The sequence below is a fragment of the Motacilla alba genome, chromosome 2, assembly GCF_015832195.1.
Source record: "Motacilla alba alba isolate MOTALB_02 chromosome 2, Motacilla_alba_V1.0_pri, whole genome shotgun sequence".
Lineage (NCBI taxonomy): Eukaryota > Metazoa > Chordata > Aves > Passeriformes > Motacillidae > Motacilla > Motacilla alba.
In genome coordinates, this window is record NC_052017.1 from 74,795,097 (window position 1) to 74,812,827 (window position 17,731).

General features: G+C 37.8%; 1 protein-coding gene across 4 annotated transcripts in view; it reads left to right on the plus strand.

Annotated features, from left to right (window-relative positions):
- Positions 1 to 6,511: 6,511 nt before the first annotated feature.
- Positions 6,512 to 17,731, plus strand: part of CDH12 (cadherin 12) — a 539,049-nt gene continuing 527,829 nt past the window's right edge. For all 4 annotated transcript variants that reach the window (XM_038160521.1, XM_038160530.1, XM_038160539.1 and 1 more), the window contains exon 1: positions 6,512 to 6,779. The gene's annotated coding sequence lies outside the window, so the exon portion shown is untranslated. The remainder of the gene's footprint in view (positions 6,780 to 17,731) is intronic.

The window sequence follows — 17,731 nt, forward strand, 5'->3', positions numbered from 1 at the left end:
AATGACAACAGGCTTTTAATAGTTGCCTTAGAAATTAAAATAACTGCAACATGTAACATTGTTTTAAAGATAACGTCTATTGCTTAGAGGAAGTATTGCATTGGGATTTAAGAGTTTCTGAATTGCAGGAAAATAAATTTACCTCTCAGTGAAATAAATTCACTGTCTTGTTAGAGAAGCAGTAAAATAAGAAATGACTAAAAATGGATTATGTTAATATGTATGTATTTATAATTGCACCCCTGTGAAAAAGCTTGCAAAAATCTAAGGTTAGTGATAACAATTTATGGAGATGTACTTATCCCCAGAAGAAACTGTGATAACTTGCTAGAACACAACAGTTTCAACAGTACTATCAAAATATATAATGTAGAAAACTTACAATTTAGAAAATGTGGGTCAATAGAATACATTATTTAAAAGCAAAGTTTATACCGAAGTTAAAAAAAACCCCAAAAATTAACTATTTTATGAACTACTGTCTGTGTACATTAGGGCTGTTTTCCATGCTGTGAAAAACCACACGTAGTTCTCATCTGGGCTACTGACATAACTTTTTCTTTCTTAATAACTGCTATAGCCTTTGCTGTCCCTCTCATCTTGATAACCTATTTGGTGCTCATGAGGCTAATTAAGTTCACACACAGCCAGGTTTAGTTTGCATCAAACTGACACATTTCATAACTGTATGAGTTAGCTATATGGTTCTATTTGACTTACTGCTTGTGTGAATGCATCAAAACCTGACTGTTTACTGAAAAGTGAGATGAGTAATCATTTGTTGACAATGTTGGTGGAGAGCACAGCTAACTGAATTAGTAGGCAGGCCTTAAATGGGGATAAGCTAGAAAAGAAGGATGCAGGAAGATTGTCCTGATGCTTTGTTTCACGTTTTCAGCAGTAGGACAGGCAAAGTGTGACTCAGTGCTGGAATCACCAGCAAGGAAAATTATTCAGCTGGTGAAATCTTCTCTCTCTTTTTTAGCAGTCATTATGTCTAAAATACAAGAGTAAAAAAAAAAAATCAACAAATCCACAGAACAGATTCTAAGAAGTAGTATCAATTGTAAAGTTGAAAAAAACACGAGTGAGTAAAAATTTTATATTAAAAGATTGACAAATTAAATGTGATACAGGTAATGTTTTGTGTCTAAAGGTACATCTTCCAATGGGTAGATGGATAAAAAGCACTACAATCTGCAGACATATAGACATTGTGGGAAGTAGGCAGTTGCATGAGACAAAGATAGTGGCATAGACATTGACAAACTGAAAGCTTTGTGGAAGGATGTAGTAAGAAATAGGAGAAGCTCAAAATGCCTCTTGCAAACACTATTGCACCCTATTGTTTTGTGTCTCATTTCCTGTGTTGACGATGACAATTAAAGTCAGCCTGCACTGTTCTGTTCATAGTGTGCTGCTGCACTGATTGCATCTGAGAGCTCTCTCTTATGTTTTGTTTAAAGTGCAAGTTCTTTAGAGAAGGACTGATTAATAGGATAACAGCATGACAAAGAGAAGAATGGCATTGACCCTGAATAAAGACAGTACTCAAATTTGAAGGCATTACCTTTCTAATAATCCTCAGGATGTGCCTTACCAGCACAGAGCACAGCAGCCCTATTGTATCCAGTATTAGACATTTAATTCTAGGAAACAGGAAATCTGTTGAATAAAGAAGAGAGCAGAGTAAAAAGAATGCTCAGAATCTAGGAAGCAAAAAGTCCTGTGAAGAGAGATGGAAGGAATGGGGATTGTTAGAGATGATATGTCTGTATTTCATATCTGCATGATATGAAATATCATAGCAAAAAGGAAGATAATAGTACGCATTATGCTAAACCAGAGGATATGTAGAGCAAAACCCAGAGGACTTAAATTTCAACCAGGCAGTTTCATGTTAAGCACCTGGAAAATCTTTCACTTGTAAATGTAGCTAAAATGTGGAAGAGGCTAGTTGAGAGACTGTGAATTCTCTGTCCTCAGAGATTTCTAGGACAGATTAGACATCATCTGGAAATGACACCTGTCGTTTTTGACTCTGCTTGTGACCTTAGGGAGGGATTTCAAATACTACCCAGCTCTCTTAGGATAATGCTGGATCTCTGGTTGGTTTCTCTAGGTGTCACTATAACAATCTGTATTTATAACTACAGTAAAAGCAGAAGCCTGATGGCTACCTGGATAACAAGGTGGGAAATCACTTAAGAGGCAGGTTACCACTTTATTGATGTAATATACTGGTTTAACTTCAGGGAGGTCTAACTGCAGAAGTTTCAGAAATTATGGAAGATCCCATAGATTCCTAGTAAGTAAACCTATAAAATTAGGATTTCTCTTTGAATCTTGTCTAGAATAAGTTTGCCCAACAAAAATAAACTCTCAGGCAAAGACTGCTTGGCTAATCTTACATATATATAAATATTTATCAACTAAAAAAGTTCACAAGTGAAATCTCAGTTCCCTTTCACCTATGTTGTGCAGTATGTAGGCTTTTAATCCTAGTTTTACATGTGTAGATGAATGAATTCTCCTCAGAAATGGCTAAACCTTGAATTCTACCATGCACAAATCAGGCAAATAAGTAGCTGCATAAATAAATCCAGTTATCCTTATAAACATGTTTCCATGATGCTGCAAGGCTAAAAATCTCAGACATTGTTTTGGAGGCATAGGAAATCTTTTAGACTCTGTAAAGGGTATTGGTCCAGCCTGCATTTTCTTAACAGAAATCTTTGAAAAATCATAGGAGTAGCAAGAAAAAGAAGAAACTTAAGTTATCTGGACCAGTATTAGAAGAATTTGTAGGGATACAGGGGCAAAATGCAATCATGTTTGATCCTACTGACATGCAAGGATTTTTTTCAAAAAAGGAAGAATTCCAGTTTCTCTGGATGCATTGTCTTCCATGCTACATACATTTTCAACTTTAATGAGTATTCTCTCATAAATAAGTAGTTCTATCTCTTCTTTAGAGTGACATTAAGAAATGAGTTATTCATGCTTCAGTGTTTCCTAAAAAAAAAATTTTAAAAACAAATGGAATTTTAAACCACACACATACTTCTTTGTGACAGATAGGAAAATTGGAGGCTAAAATTAGCAATTTAACTTCGTGGCTTTGCAAGGACTCACATACTCCTTTGTAAATTATATTGGTCTGTTTTCTAGGGTTTGTTTTGAACTTTCAATTGTCAAACTTAAAATCAGACTGTAAAGATGAAATGAAGATAGTTTGAAGTAGACTTTTAAGTGTTTCAGTAGTTTTGCAGCTAGTATGAGCTTTATTATTGATATACTCCATTATAAGGGAATAACTAGACTGAGTGAACTTTTTATAGTCACCTCTACATTATAATTTAAGGAAGTGCAATAACAACATTTTCCTTGTCATCAGTTAATAGAATTGACAAACATGAAAATTATACTTGCTGATGATCTCCTAGATTTAAAATATAGAACATCCTAAACTATTTTCCAGTGATTACACATCTAAACTGCTAAAGTGTCCTAAAAGGACACTTTCATGGCTTGTTCACTTGATGGACAAAAAATAAATTATTTAATTTTTTAAGTCCCTAGAAATCATTTCAATGTCATGACACCCACAGCTTTTCACACAACATAGAGACTCCATCTAAAAGGAGAACCTAGTGGCTTTGATAATCTATACAAACAGTTCTTAGGGCATGAGTTTTTTCTGGTTAACTACCAGCATTTTAACATACAATACAGTAACTGACTGTTTTGAGGAAGCTGGACTTTGACAAATAGCTCATGTATTCGTTCAGAGCACACATCATACCTGTAAGAGAGAGAGCTACAGGACAAGACTGCCACAGGACTGGGAGGGCTGACCAACTGTGGAGGCCATTTCCCTACTATCAATATCAGAATCTTTCATCTTGATGGGCTTGGTGCTCACTTGGAGGAGAAGGTTTTAATTTAGTCATGCTCCTTTTTCTACATGATAGCTCCAATCTATTAACTCTGGGAAGAGAAATGCCTTTTTTTTTTCATGTTATCTAGTGTACAGAAAACCATACAATGAAAGCCAGTGTCCAAAAAGGAGACAGAGGAGTCCTACAACTTTATTTGAATAAGGGGAGAGAATCCATTGGGGCACATGCCTGTGGGGTTTTCTCTTTCAAGGTTTCAGAGGGCACAGCCTCTTTTAATACTAAACTCCTGGCCACCTGTTGTCCTGTTCCTTTCCCCATCGGCTGAGGCGCCAGGAAGGTACAGCCTTCCCAAACCACCTACCACATATCCCTCCCTTGAACCTCCTATTTTACCCCAAAGTCCAGAAGTTCAGGCTTGTGCAGACCCCCTGGTTTGTTTCAGAAGCCAAGGTTTCTGCACTCTGTAACAAACCTGCTGCTTGGAGTTATAGAGACACTAAGGCCCATTTCAAAGATGTTAACAACCATCCCCTTCACCCTTGGAATTTTTTGTAAAGACATTAGCACATATCTTCCCTATCACTAGGAATTTGGTTTTATCAAGTATCACAGCTACATGCAGTTTGATTTCAGTTGTAGTATAGTGTGTGGGATGGGCAAAGATCGAGAATCCTAATTTGTCATAGCTTAGCCTAACATCAGTGGTTTCATGACTTTGTTTCACTGGAAAGCTCACCAATCTCCTGGAACTGAACTGTGGTATGAGGTCTTCTCCACAATACAGCCAGTTGTGCATGTATGTGTGTGCATATAGGGATGCACAGTATGATCAATTTGGCAATGTCTCTTGTGCTTCTGAACTTTATGGCCGTGTGCCTCAGACATACTGCATACATTTTATTTCTTCAGCACATATTCTTCTGCCTACCTTTTACTCTCTACAGAATGTTCTCAGACTTGATCTGAGAAGCACACATGAGCAGATAAAGACTGATAAAGACTTTTTAAGGCTCCTCCAATGATAAACTATGGATCAGGTGTATTTTTCTTTTGTGGGGACCATGTTCAGAACTGGAATTACGTTGGGGAAGCAATTCCCTGAAAGTCAAGGATCTCGAAGCTCTCCTGCAGTCACTACCAGAACAGCTCTTCCACAAGTTATTTTTGTATAAGAGGGCATCTGAAACTGAGCCTAGAGTTCATACAAATTATCCTAACAGGCTGCAAATGGCCCAAGAGCCAGAAGCCAAAAGTCATGAACTGTGTCTTTGCAATGCAGAAAGTGTTCAGTATTTTGACAGAGAGGAAGGCCTTACCTCATAGGTGATAGCTGCTTTGTGTTTCCCGGAGTAGTTAGGCCTGTTTCTCTATTTGACTAAAACTAATGAAGTTTTTGCCTGCCACATTAAAATCCATGCAGGTATCTGTAATTTATTTGCCTGCCTCTGTCAAATGAATATTATGTTATATATAGCACTGCACTTTTTTCAACTAAATTGAGGGAAACCCAAGTGTGTCTTTACTAGGCACACTATCTAATTTGCAGTACAAACTTCAGAATAATGAAATGCTATGAAGATTGTATTATCCACATGCTAATGTAACATGATTCACTTACCTCTGTGCATTTTAGCCAGGTTTGTTTTGTTGAAAATTTAAGTATTTTTAGAATCTTCTATTTTTCAGTAATTCATGTAGCATACCTTTTACTTTAAGTCAGAAAATAAGATCTCAGGCTTAACCTATTTTAAAACAGTTCTTGCCTTCATATGAACACCAAGAAACAAACAAGAAGATGGTGTATTTACTATGAAGGTCTAGAAATAAAGTTGTAGGGCTCTACAAGTAAAGCTATTTCTTCAAAAGTGAAGTACTCAATGTCCTTGATGACATTGTGAAGTCATATCCACTAAATAAAATTCAGGACCGGCCAAAATAAAAATTTCTCTTCTCTAGGTATGTTACTGTGACTGTATATGCCACTACTTAAATTCTTTTTTCTTTCTTGCTTGAAGTAGAGGCATATTTTTGGTCAGAAATACAGGAAGTTTGTGGGTAAAAAAATAAGGATGGTGTCTAGATGATAGATTTGAGGCTTTTTTAGGGGGAAGGTAACTTTTTGTGGGTTTTTTTCTGTTTTCTTTTTTTTTTTTCTTGCGCATTTTGGTTTGTTATGTGGGGGTTGTGGTGTGTTTGTGTTGATTTTTTGGTTTTTGATTGGGTTTTTTCTGGGGGGGAGGGTTTGTTTTGTTTTTTGTTTTGGCTATGGGCTATATCTACTAGATTGCAAAAATATCATCCTCCTAGGTAGGCAGTCAGTTGATCGCCAGGTCGGGTGTTTTAGTTCGCTCACTGACTGTTTCCCAGCTTAAAAACGTTCAGGTGGGGACAGTTTGGACAGTCAGAGGTTTGTTTTTTTTTTAATGCAAAAATAAAAAATGAGATTATCTGGAGCTCCGAAAGCACAGGGTGGTTTTCAAGCAAGGGGTTAAAACTACTTTTCACAACTCACGAAATTTCAAATGCAGACGGTGTATTTTTGTGGGAGGGGGTTACCGAAAGGGAATCCTCAATACCAATTGGCTGTTCTCTATCAGCCGCAGCTGAGCTCAGGCTGCTGCTGAAGTGCGGTATTGATCTGAAGGGTGAATGTGTAGAGAGCCTCAGAGAGCTATTCAGAGGCGTTCTGAGAAGGGAACCGACCTCTTCCAGTAAGAAAGTGGTTTCTACCTGCCTTTGCCGCCCGCGACATCCTTTGTGAATGAAGGGGAAGGCGAGAAAGGGCAGTTTGCTGCTACAGCGATTGAGCGAGCGAGGCGCTGCCGCTGTGGTCGCCGCTGCTGGTCTGCCTGCTGCTGCTGCAGCTCCATGTAGCAGGTAAGGCGGCTTTTCCTGGGAAGGGGGAGAGACCGGGATGGCCCCGCGGTGGTCGGGGCTGTGGTGTGGGGGTCCCCGGAGCCGGGCACCGAGGGACAGACGCTGCCCCCGCCGGAGGAGCGGCAGGGCCGCTCGCCAGGAGCCCGACCGTGCGGATGTAGCAGCCTCCATTCCCTGCTCATCCCGGTCTGGAACCGCAAAACTTCAGTAAGTTCCGAACAAAGTGTGCGAGTCCACAGTGCCTAAAGGGAGAGGGAGCAGGGTAGGGGGAGGAAGGAGCTACACCTTCCGCTGCCCGCCCTGCAGGTGTCCAGCCCTCCGGCGGTTGGGCAGCGGCTCTGGGAGACGCGGGTACCTGGGCGCCACAAAGGTGTGGGTGCAGCCACCTCGTCTGTGCTGGCTGCTGAGATCAGGGCTGATAGGAGGGAAAATACAGCGTGCCAAACTGGGCACTCAGTTAACAGGGAGAATAGCGAAGAGATGGTGTGAAACTCCTGTTATGTCCCTTTTTTTTTTTTTTTTTTGAGTGCTCAGTACTCTGTGTGTGTCTGAAGACAGGGAGGTGGGGGGGGGGGGGATTTCTGCAGCGTTGACGTTTGAAGTAATAAGGATCAATCAAATTGAAGAAGGTAAGGAATGTGAATTCGACCTGAAACAACTTTGAAAACACCTGAGCGGCTTCCCCCCTTAAAACAAACAAACAAAAAAGGCACTGCAGAAGAAAATTAATGGGGAGAAATAAAATTTAGCCCTGGCACAAGGTTTTCAAATGTGAGCCATGATTTATCAATATAATGTTTCAAACTGATCTTCTATGAATTAATCATGTGATGAACAGTATGACATGCATAATCTTTATACAAACGTTTTAATAGTGGGTTTTGCTCTGAATTACAAATCATGCTGCAAGTGTACCTATGACAGCAATGTGTGAAGGTACTTACCTTGAGTATCTCATGTAATTTTTGATGTTAATGCCTATGTGGCTTTGGTATTTCAATTCTTAATCTAGAGCAAGGAGGAAACATAGTCTCTTGCCTTTTAAATACTCATTTTAAAGCATGCTATGGTGTGGTGGTGATGATGGACTATGTGTAAATTTCTGTGTTTATTGAGTGGCAGTTAACTGGGCTTTTTTCTGTATCTGCAAATATCTGTACAGAGCTAAATAGGATGCTGGAGAGCATCAATGAATGGTTGCGGTTACTGGTATTTCTTTCTCTATTTTCAAATTCAAATATAAATAGCAAAAACTGAACAATTCAAGAATACTAAGTAGGTCTTATTATAATGCACCTTTTGCTGTGTATGTGATTGCATTTCAGATTCAAAGTAAATCAGTATTAAAATATTTCCATGAAACTATGCTTTTATGAAATTAGCAAATTTGTCAGGGTGTCTTTATTTCTGTCTTCTGAACATGTTACACCTTTTATTGATGACAGTGTATTTTCAAGAGGTCTCAAGGCTTCTTACAAAATATTTTCCCAGGTCTGAGAGGCAATGGTTACATTGCAGAAGTCATAAGCAGTTAATTGCTAAACTGATTTGAGTGCTCAAGAACATATCAGCATGCAGACCAAAGTCTTCCAACAGAACTGATCAAACTAGTTACCTCATGTTGCTCTTTCCAGAGGTTGAGGCCCCTGTGGGAGACTGCAGAGGGAACAGATTCTCCTTTGGGGAAGCAATAAACAAAATACTTTGTTTTGAAAAGGCTCTTTTATTAGCAAATTTATTTTGTCATTCTTGCATCTACCCCATAGATGACATTCATCCTCAAATTTGCTTTATTTCGATTAATTTGTGTCCTTCCTGCCCCCTTCCCCCCCCCCCACCTGTTCTGAATGTCAGGTCTATGGTATTTGTTTATCCACTGTGCTGGAGGGATCTCCCACAATTTCTATTCATAATAGACAGAATTCCCTCAAAGTATTCAATACTTTGTAATTTTTTCTTCCAAATATATAAGAAGAACTAATATTTCAGTTGCAATGACATGCAATAGAAAGTAGATTACAGAATAACCAATGTAAAGGCTACAGTTTTCTTGCTACATGCAGTTTCTCATTTTGCACCCATCAGTTGGAGTTTTGTTTTTCTGAAGAAAAACACTACTTGTAGTCAGTATTCAGAAGGAAAGCAAATGCTTATTTTGCTTTCTTTCAACCTTAAATAACCCATTTGTTCAATAGTAGTACTTGAGATGATTAAAAAAATTTATAGGTTAGCAAATTCCTAAATTACTTTTCCTTAAGTGAGTTTTAGACTAACAGCTTTTTCAGTATTCAAGTTATTTTAAATACTTTTGTATAAGAGAATGTTTTAAAAATCATTGACACTTGCGTAATATGAAAATGTCATGGTGTCTGTCTTCATCTAGATGCTGCTATGGCAGTATTATAAAGGTTTGGTTATAAATATTTCGTTAAAGGCTGCAAAATTGTGCTTAAGTTAGTATTTAAACAGTTATCACAGAATTAGAGAAGGGAGTAACTTACGTGTAACTGTGCAAAGCATCATGATCAAATTTTTCAAATATTCTTATAATCACCCACAGCTCAGGTAAATTGCTTTTAATATGTTCAGAGGATCTGCTAGTCTCATATTGACTTTCCTAGACTATTCTTACATGGACATGCAGTTTGAAGTCGTACAGAAAAACAGAGCAGATAAAGTCAGGGTGGCACATTGTGCTGTTTTCACGTAATGAAGCACAGAGGCTTGGGGGTGAGCTCACAGCCTGGTGCTGGCTGTAGGAGCCAGCCACTTTAGTACATGGAAACACCTTCTCATTGGTGGGGAGCAGGGCTCCCCTTACCATGTGCCCTGCTGTAAAACTGGTAAAACACTCACCATTTCCTGTGCGATGACTGAGTCTTAAATTATAACAAGAAAGATTATTTGGAGCATAGTTTTCTCATTAGGCATAACATTGTAAATACCAACTTTCTTGAGAAAGCTGTCTAAAGGGAATTTCTGCGCGTACATTTCTTCACAACAGTGCCTGCCCAGAGGGATCTTACCTTTTGCTCTGGAATGTATTGCTTCTAGTTATCCTTGTGCTTTAAAAGATTATGAGAGAGTGTATGTGCTCATTACATGTCTTTTCCTTATTTTCTAGCTCTAATAAAGTTGTCTGAAACAACAAAGAAAAAGAATATATTTCAAATTTGGATATATTTACTTTAAAAGTTTTATTTTTTCATATATTCTACTGCTGATTTGAACAACATATACTAGTTTTAATATAAAAATATTCAAAATTTACTAAAACCTTTGCTCTATTGCTCATACTTCATTACCAGACATTATTTATTATTATTGATACCTACACAATTAATTGTGTAAGTATTTTACTGAGTACTGTATGAAATAATTTTGTAATGACAACTGGCATTTTGATTAAATTACAGCAGTGGTCCCATTCACAGTCATAAGGCTTTGAAAAATGATTGCATACACGTATGGCTGTTGAGCATCTCTCCTTCTTTTAGAAATACCAAACTGTTTTCAGAATATTTTTCTTAACGTTGACCAACAGTGATGTGTGTGTGTATGTACTGGACTATGTGCATGTCCAGAAAAGGGCAACAAAACTGCTGAAGAGTCTGCAGCACAAGTTTTATGACGAGCAGCTGAGGGAGTAGAGATTGTTTGGCCTGGAGAAAAGGAGTCTCTAGGGAGACCCTATTACTCTCTACAACTGCCTGAAAAGAGGGTGTAGCCAGATGGGGTTAGTCTCTTCTCCCAGTCAACAAGTGGTACAGGACAGAGAAAACAGCCTCTAGCTGCATCAGGGGAGATTTAGATTGGATATTAGTGAAAGTTTTTTTCATTGAGGGCATGGTCAGAGATAGGCTAAGGAAGTGGTGGAATGGTCATCCCTGGATGAGTTTAAAAGGCATGTGGATGTATCACATTCCGACATTGTTTGGTAGTGGGCATGGCAGAACTATGTTAGTGGTTGGACTTAGTGATTTTAGACCTCTCTTTCAACTTTAACAATTCCATTATAAACTATAAATTCAAAGTCAAATACAAGCAAATTTATGACAATTCTACTGGAGTTATTCAACATTTCTTGAAAGGTTAGAAAAAAATCATAGTTCAATTTTAGTGTGAATTATTTTAAGCAATAAAATATACTGTTTTTTTCCTCAGTATGTTGCTGAGTGGAACAGCCATATTTTAATCTTATTTCCCCACTGTCATTAATTTTGAGCCTGTATATTAAAGACTCCTAATAAAAAAAAAAAGGAGAGAAATACAGACTCTAAAAGAATTAAAGCTGATGCCATAGTGTCTTTGATTTTTCTTAATTTAACCATGGTTTTCTATTCATATGTTAAGAGAAGAAACTCAAATGCAGAAACCTCTGCATTTGTCTGCTCCCCTGCAAATAAAATGTGTTTGCCTACAGCATCAGTATCTTTGTTGGTTTCCAAGCTATTTCTTTGCAAAGCTCTTTGAGGTATCTTAATGTGAAAATTGTTATGAAGCCAAGTACTGTTCTGCTTTTAAGTGACTCATAAAAATGCCTCCACTTAAAGCATTTTATGTATACATCAGTTTGGGTGTGTTTATACATACTCTTTAAATGAAACAATTTTTATAAGACATTTTAAAATGTGAACATGATTTGAGTTTGTATAGCACATTGAGTTGAAGGCATCACAAGGAATAAATTATGGTTCACTGTGGATAAAAGTGGACAAATGTTACTAAGAAGGTTTGTTACATGAAGTGTTGTTTTATAACTGCATTGTGAAAAATATCATGTGATCTTTCCTTTTTCTTAGGTACTTGACTGTTCACTAAAGGAACTGGAATATAATATCTATTATAAGAGATGGCACCTCTTTTCAGCTCTAGATTCACTTTTAGAAAAGTCTTTCATGTGGAGAGAGGTCTACAGTCTGCTGTGGTACACTGGCTTCTCTCAGAGCATTCACTCCTACTGGCCTGCATTTAGGAGCTGTATGGTACTTATAAGTGGTTGCATCGTAGTTGTGGAAATAAAGTTGGGTATGTTTTCATATATGTGTTATTTTGTATTGTGATACTATCAGATTTCACAGAGTAGACGTGACGGTGTGCTTACTTCTCAAGGGAAAAATTTAGGGTAAAAGGGTACAGATTCTGTCATCCCTCATTAATACAATTTGCTGCTCAGAGACCTAAATTTCAGAAAGATAGTTAAGTCTGTCTCTTTTTAGGATGCCACTTAAGAGTCTGCCTAATGTTAAGAGAATTCCCTTATATCTGAGAAGCTGTCTGCTAAAGTACTCTTTTTCCCTGAGAAATAGTACAAGTTATTAATCACCTCTCATCACTGAAAAGCTTACATTGCTATTGAATAAGACAGGGCTAAGACATACTATTTTGGCCTCTTTGTTTTAAAATAACTTATTTCCTAATTTCATTGTTCTTTATTGGTTTATCTTGGCTGATTTGTTTTCTCCTACTCAGTAAAACCAATTGTGAGGTACTCTGAAATTGCTACTTTGCTAAACTCCAGAAAGGGATTGCATTTCCTTGACAGATCAAGTGAACCTGTCACAGCTTGTTATATCTACCTCCTTTTCAAAATCTTGTAACAAATATTTTGCTTTTTTTTCTTTGTGTTTATTCTCCGCTTTGTCTTAGCACATGCGTTCTTAATATCTACTATAAAATTTAGTTATAAACTGAATTTTGAGATGTCCTGACCATTACTTCAGTGAAGACACTTACTGACACTTACTGTTGCATTTACTGTCTTTTAATTCCCACTGTCAGTTACCAAATGACAGATTTTTTTCCCCCAAACATCTGTCCTCTAGTAGCAGAGTCAGAGGTGGTAGACTGTGCAATGCCTTCACTCACAGAAGCAGTCTCTTTTTTCAGTTCTGTTCTGTACATTACGTCTTTCTTATAAACCACTGAAATCTTTGACAACAGCATGAAAAACAATGGGATTTTTATTGAATTAGGTATTAACCTTGAAAACTACTTCAGCCACAGGAAAACACTTCAAAATAACAAAATGGGTCTCATGGATAATGATCTGATTGCTTGAACTGCATAATAAAAAGTAATGATGGTGGATAGGGAAATAATATCAAGGTAGAAGAAGAGAAATATAACCTATCTAAAGTTAAATGAAAGCTCTTTGCTCCAACTTTCCTGTCATTGATGGAAATAGCACTAGTTCTGGTCCTTGTCAGAGAAATAAAGCTGCATGATTCACTGAAGAGACAGCTCAATGAACAAGCTTGATGGTCTTGATTCATCAAAATCTTTCCTGTTGTATTCCAGTAGTAATTATTGATTCCTGTAGAAATTTATTCCTTTGAAGCTAGATTTTTGGCCAGGTTGATTCTCTAGCCTCTTTAGGAGCACAGAGCAGGAGTAAATCTGGCTTAACCTTGGCTGGAGACTCCCTCAGTCGCAAAGCTTGTACTGTTTTGTGGCTGGCAAACAGCAGCCCTTTGGCCAGGCAGAGAGTTTGGCCTCCGTGTTCCTGCCCTGCTTATTGCATACCTGCTGGTAGGGCTTCTTTTGGGAGCTGCTGTTAATATGGTTTAGGGATGCCTTGAAACTAGAGCTCTTTAAAATCTTTATCAATGACATAAAATTCTAACAGTGAAATCAAGTGCGCCATTAGCAAGTTTACAGATGGCCCCAAGCTGAGTGACTCTGAAGGACAGGATCCCATCCAGACAAGTTCAAGAAGTGGGCCCATGATAACATCATGTGGTTCAACAAGTCCAACTGCAAGGTGCTGCGCCAGGGTCGAGGCAATCCCAAACATGAGTACAGACTGGGAGCTGAACTCATTGAGAGTAGTTCTGTGAGAAGGACTTGGGCTATTGGTTGGTGAAAAGCCCAATGACCATGTGTGCTTGCAGCCCAGAAAGCCAAATGTATCATGGGCTGAATCAGAAAGAAGTGTGGCCAGCAGATTGAGGGAGGTGATTGTCCTTCTCTGCTCTGCTCTTATGAGACCCCCATTTTGAAGTACTGTGTCCAGCTCTGGAGTTCTCAGCACAGAAAACATGTAGATCTGTTGGAGTGGGTCCAGAGGAGGGCCACCAAGATGATCAGAGGGCTGGAGCATCTTTCCTACCCAGGCAGGCTGAGAGTTGTGGTTGCTCAGCCTGGAGAAGAGAAGGCTCCATGTAGACCTTTGGTGGCTTTTCAGTACTTAAAGAGGCCTTATAAAAAGAGGGACAGCGACTGGACAGATATTGATAGAGAAAGGGGGAATGTTTTTGAACTAAAAGACAGATTTAAATTATATGTTAGGAAGAAATTCTTTACCTTTGGGACTAGTGAGACGCTGGCACAGGTTGTCCAGAGTGGCTGTGAGTGCCCCTCATTCAAAGTGCTCAAGGCCAGGCTGGATGGGGTTTTGAGCAATCTGATTTAGTGGGTGACGTCCCTGCCCATTGCAGGGGTTTTGGATCCAGTTACTCTTTAACGTACTTTTCCAATCTTAACCACTCCACATTTCTATGAAATATTGGTATTCATTCTCTTTTTCTTCTGATAGCATAGTATTTTGGTGATAGGTGCAAAGAGAGATTCTATTTATAAATAAATGTCATTATAAAAGAAAAAACAATAAAACCCCAAAATGTTGCTAACATTGGATTCCAAAAGCTCATCCATATAAGTCAGGAGACAAGAATGAACTTTTCAGGACAATGCAGCTATTATTTCTTCAGTCGTCAACTCAAAGGAAAATGAATTAGGTGTCAGTGTCATTTGTTTGGCTATGACAGAGAGAGAGAGATGATCCTATATTCATAATGCTTGTTGTAAGCAGTTGTGTTGATTTCTATACGTTCTTCCCTAATTTATTAGTTGCCCTTTTACACTGAGAGAATGCATTTTCATTTTTATTCAATTACTAGATCAAATAGAAATCAAGAGGAACTCATCAGTGGCTTGCATACAATCCTAACAGTTTAAGAGTAAAAGTCTTCTACCTACCAAAGTTGATATGCTATGTATATTTTAGAGACAGTCATAGATATCATCAGGGAGGTTCCAGAAATACAAATGTAAGTCAGACTTCAAAGTTAGAGGAGGGTCTGATATAGCAGCTTACTCAAGCATCTAACATTCTGCAAAGGCTGCGTGTGGTTCATGGGGATTTTGTTATTATGCACAGGAAAGGTGTTTCACTGAATTTTTTTTTTTTCCCACAGCTCTAGAGTGGGAGTGTAGAGTGAACTGAGTTGTTTAAACATGAATATGAATGTCCTTCTTGAAGCTGCAACTGGAGAAAAAAATTACATACTGTTATACTTGGCTCTTGTCAGTAGAAGCAGTATGCCCCAGTGAATTTCAGTCCATCAGGGGAAAGTGTCAGAGGGTCTTAAGGAAGTATGCAGGTAATGAGTATATAATTGAAGCTTATCAAAAGAAAAGTATGTCCCAACAAAGAATTTAGCTAAACAACAGTAATATATAGTAATTTATTCTGGAAAACCTTTAGAAATGTAACCAAAATTATTTTATGTGGATGCCTTAGAATTCACAAAAAGTACTACAACACACAGTCCCTTAAAACACCTTACATATTCTCAAAACAGCTGTTTAACAGAGTCTTGTAGTAAATGGTCGCAGATATTTTTCAGGGTAAAAGTGAAGAAGCTAATTGTCCATCCTCCCTAGAAGGAAATAGAAGCGTTTTCAAGTGATTACCCCTTTATCACTATTTATCAAGTTCTTTGGTATTTGCTCCTCCCAAGTTATCCATGCAGTACTTGGAGAAGATATTTTGTTCCCAACTGTGAAACCCATTCCTACCTTTTTCAGGCAAAACTGGTTTGATAGTGTATAGTGATTTGATTAAAAGATTCATTAATTTCCTTCCCTTATTGCAAAGATTTGCTATAAGATTATGGCTATAAAAATAAAACAATTTTTTGGTATAATGATATATAATTTGTGATTTAAACTTGATTTCAGGAGTATTTAGGGGGAAAATAATTCCTTCTTCTTTTATGGTCCAGCAGTCTCAGAGGATGTCCATAGTTCCTTGTTGCATCCATAACTGAATAAAGATTCCAGGATGCCATAAGAAAAGGAGGGTCATGGGAGTCCTTGAAAGGTTTTTCTTAACTAGTTTTGAAGCTCAGTCCTGTTATCACAACTGAGCACTGAAGAACTGGTATTAACACCTGGACTTGCGTCTATGCAAAATCCAGAGTTCCTAAAGTAGCAATTAATTGGCTTAATTCTGAATTCTGAATCTCTTTACTGAAGGACACTGTTAATTTGTCATGTAGTGCTGATTCAGAACAACTGGAAGTTCATTAATTTTCTACATTCCCAAAGTCTTTACTTGTGCATTATGAAAATTTGTGAAGAACAAAAAATTATCAAATTAGTGAATATTTTCTTTCCTCTTTAAGATAAAACTACAATTGAGACACATAAGAATTGCTTTATATATATGTGCAAATAAGTGTTTTAATGAAGCATTTTAAAATTATTCAAGTCTTAATCTTAGGTTTTCCCTTCATTGCTACCTCTCCTTTAAAAAGACACTTAGAATCTCTGTTGTACTTGGGCTGTATGCTCTAATAAAATATAAGACCTTGGAGCATTAACAAATCTCTCAGCTTTTAAATAGACTGTGACCTATTCATTTACAGGGCTACTTCAATAAAGCAATAGCTCACTTAGGTTAATGATGGATCATGGTGTGATTCGATTTGCAGAGTGCAGACTTGCCTATTATCCCCTAATGTTTGTATGGGTCATGTTATCACATCCAAATAATGATTCATGCCACCTCTTGTTCCTGAAGATATCACAGTGATTACAGGAAAGCTCAGCATGCTAGTACATAAAGCCTTTGGGGTTCTGTTGGAAGCTGTTGAATTATTATTTTTGGCTAGAGAATGATAAAGCAGGGAAGTCTCCGGCTTCTCTGTGACACCTTCCTCTTGTGATTCAATTTGCCATCTGGCTGAGCAGACGGGCTGGACATTTGCAGAAATCAGATCTGTCTCTCCCTGTCTTTTGCTTCTTTCTTTTTCCTTCATTTAGGTGAGGAAAGTTAGCTGGCCCTGACCTGCTGTGACAGATTATTTACAAGTCAAGTGCCTTATGACTTTCCTCACTCTACCCCTACACAGCTTGAGTTTCTAACATGAAAATGGAGCAATTTCCAACAGGAAGAAAACATCAATACTATGTCCTGCTGTAGTTACCCACAGGAGAGACTCAGGCTGGTAGCCACACTGAGAAGGGAATAAAGGGATATGTTTTCTAGTTGTGAATACACTGTGAGTATCAACATAATTTCTTCTCCCAATGTTGCCACATTGTCATTTACACTGAAGAATTGTTGTCACTTAGGCATAGCAATTCAAAACAGTCCAAGTGATAGGATGAGAAGACATTTTGGCTGTGATTGTAAATGTTTGTAAAGTGCTCTTAAGGTTTATTTTAACCTCTCATTTTTGGGGATGATCTGGGTTTTCTCACACTACCACTGTGTTTGTGCTGAATGACCATCAGGCTGCTCACTGGTTCGGCTGCTGACAAACACTAAATCTTGATAAATGCTTCCAATAAAACTGCCATAAACCTCACTACCTCTAAACTCTCGTAGACATAAACCACTCCTAGTTAATATATAGTACAACTAAAACATGAATGGGTAGAGGAATAGTTGACTTATATTTTTTATATAAAGATATAAGACCTATGGAAATTGAAAAGATGAACTTTGTTCTCTACCAATTGCACATGCAACCTAGATACAGAAAAAAGTGCCATAAGAAATAGTGCTGTTCTTCAAATAAATGAATTTTCTTATAGCTGAATTTAAAGATTCTCCAACAGCTTCTGTCACTAAGGAAATATAATAGTTTCACTCTGTCAACATTTTTCTAAGAAAAGCCACTGACAGTGAAAAAAAATCTAACTTGAAAGTATCTGTTAAC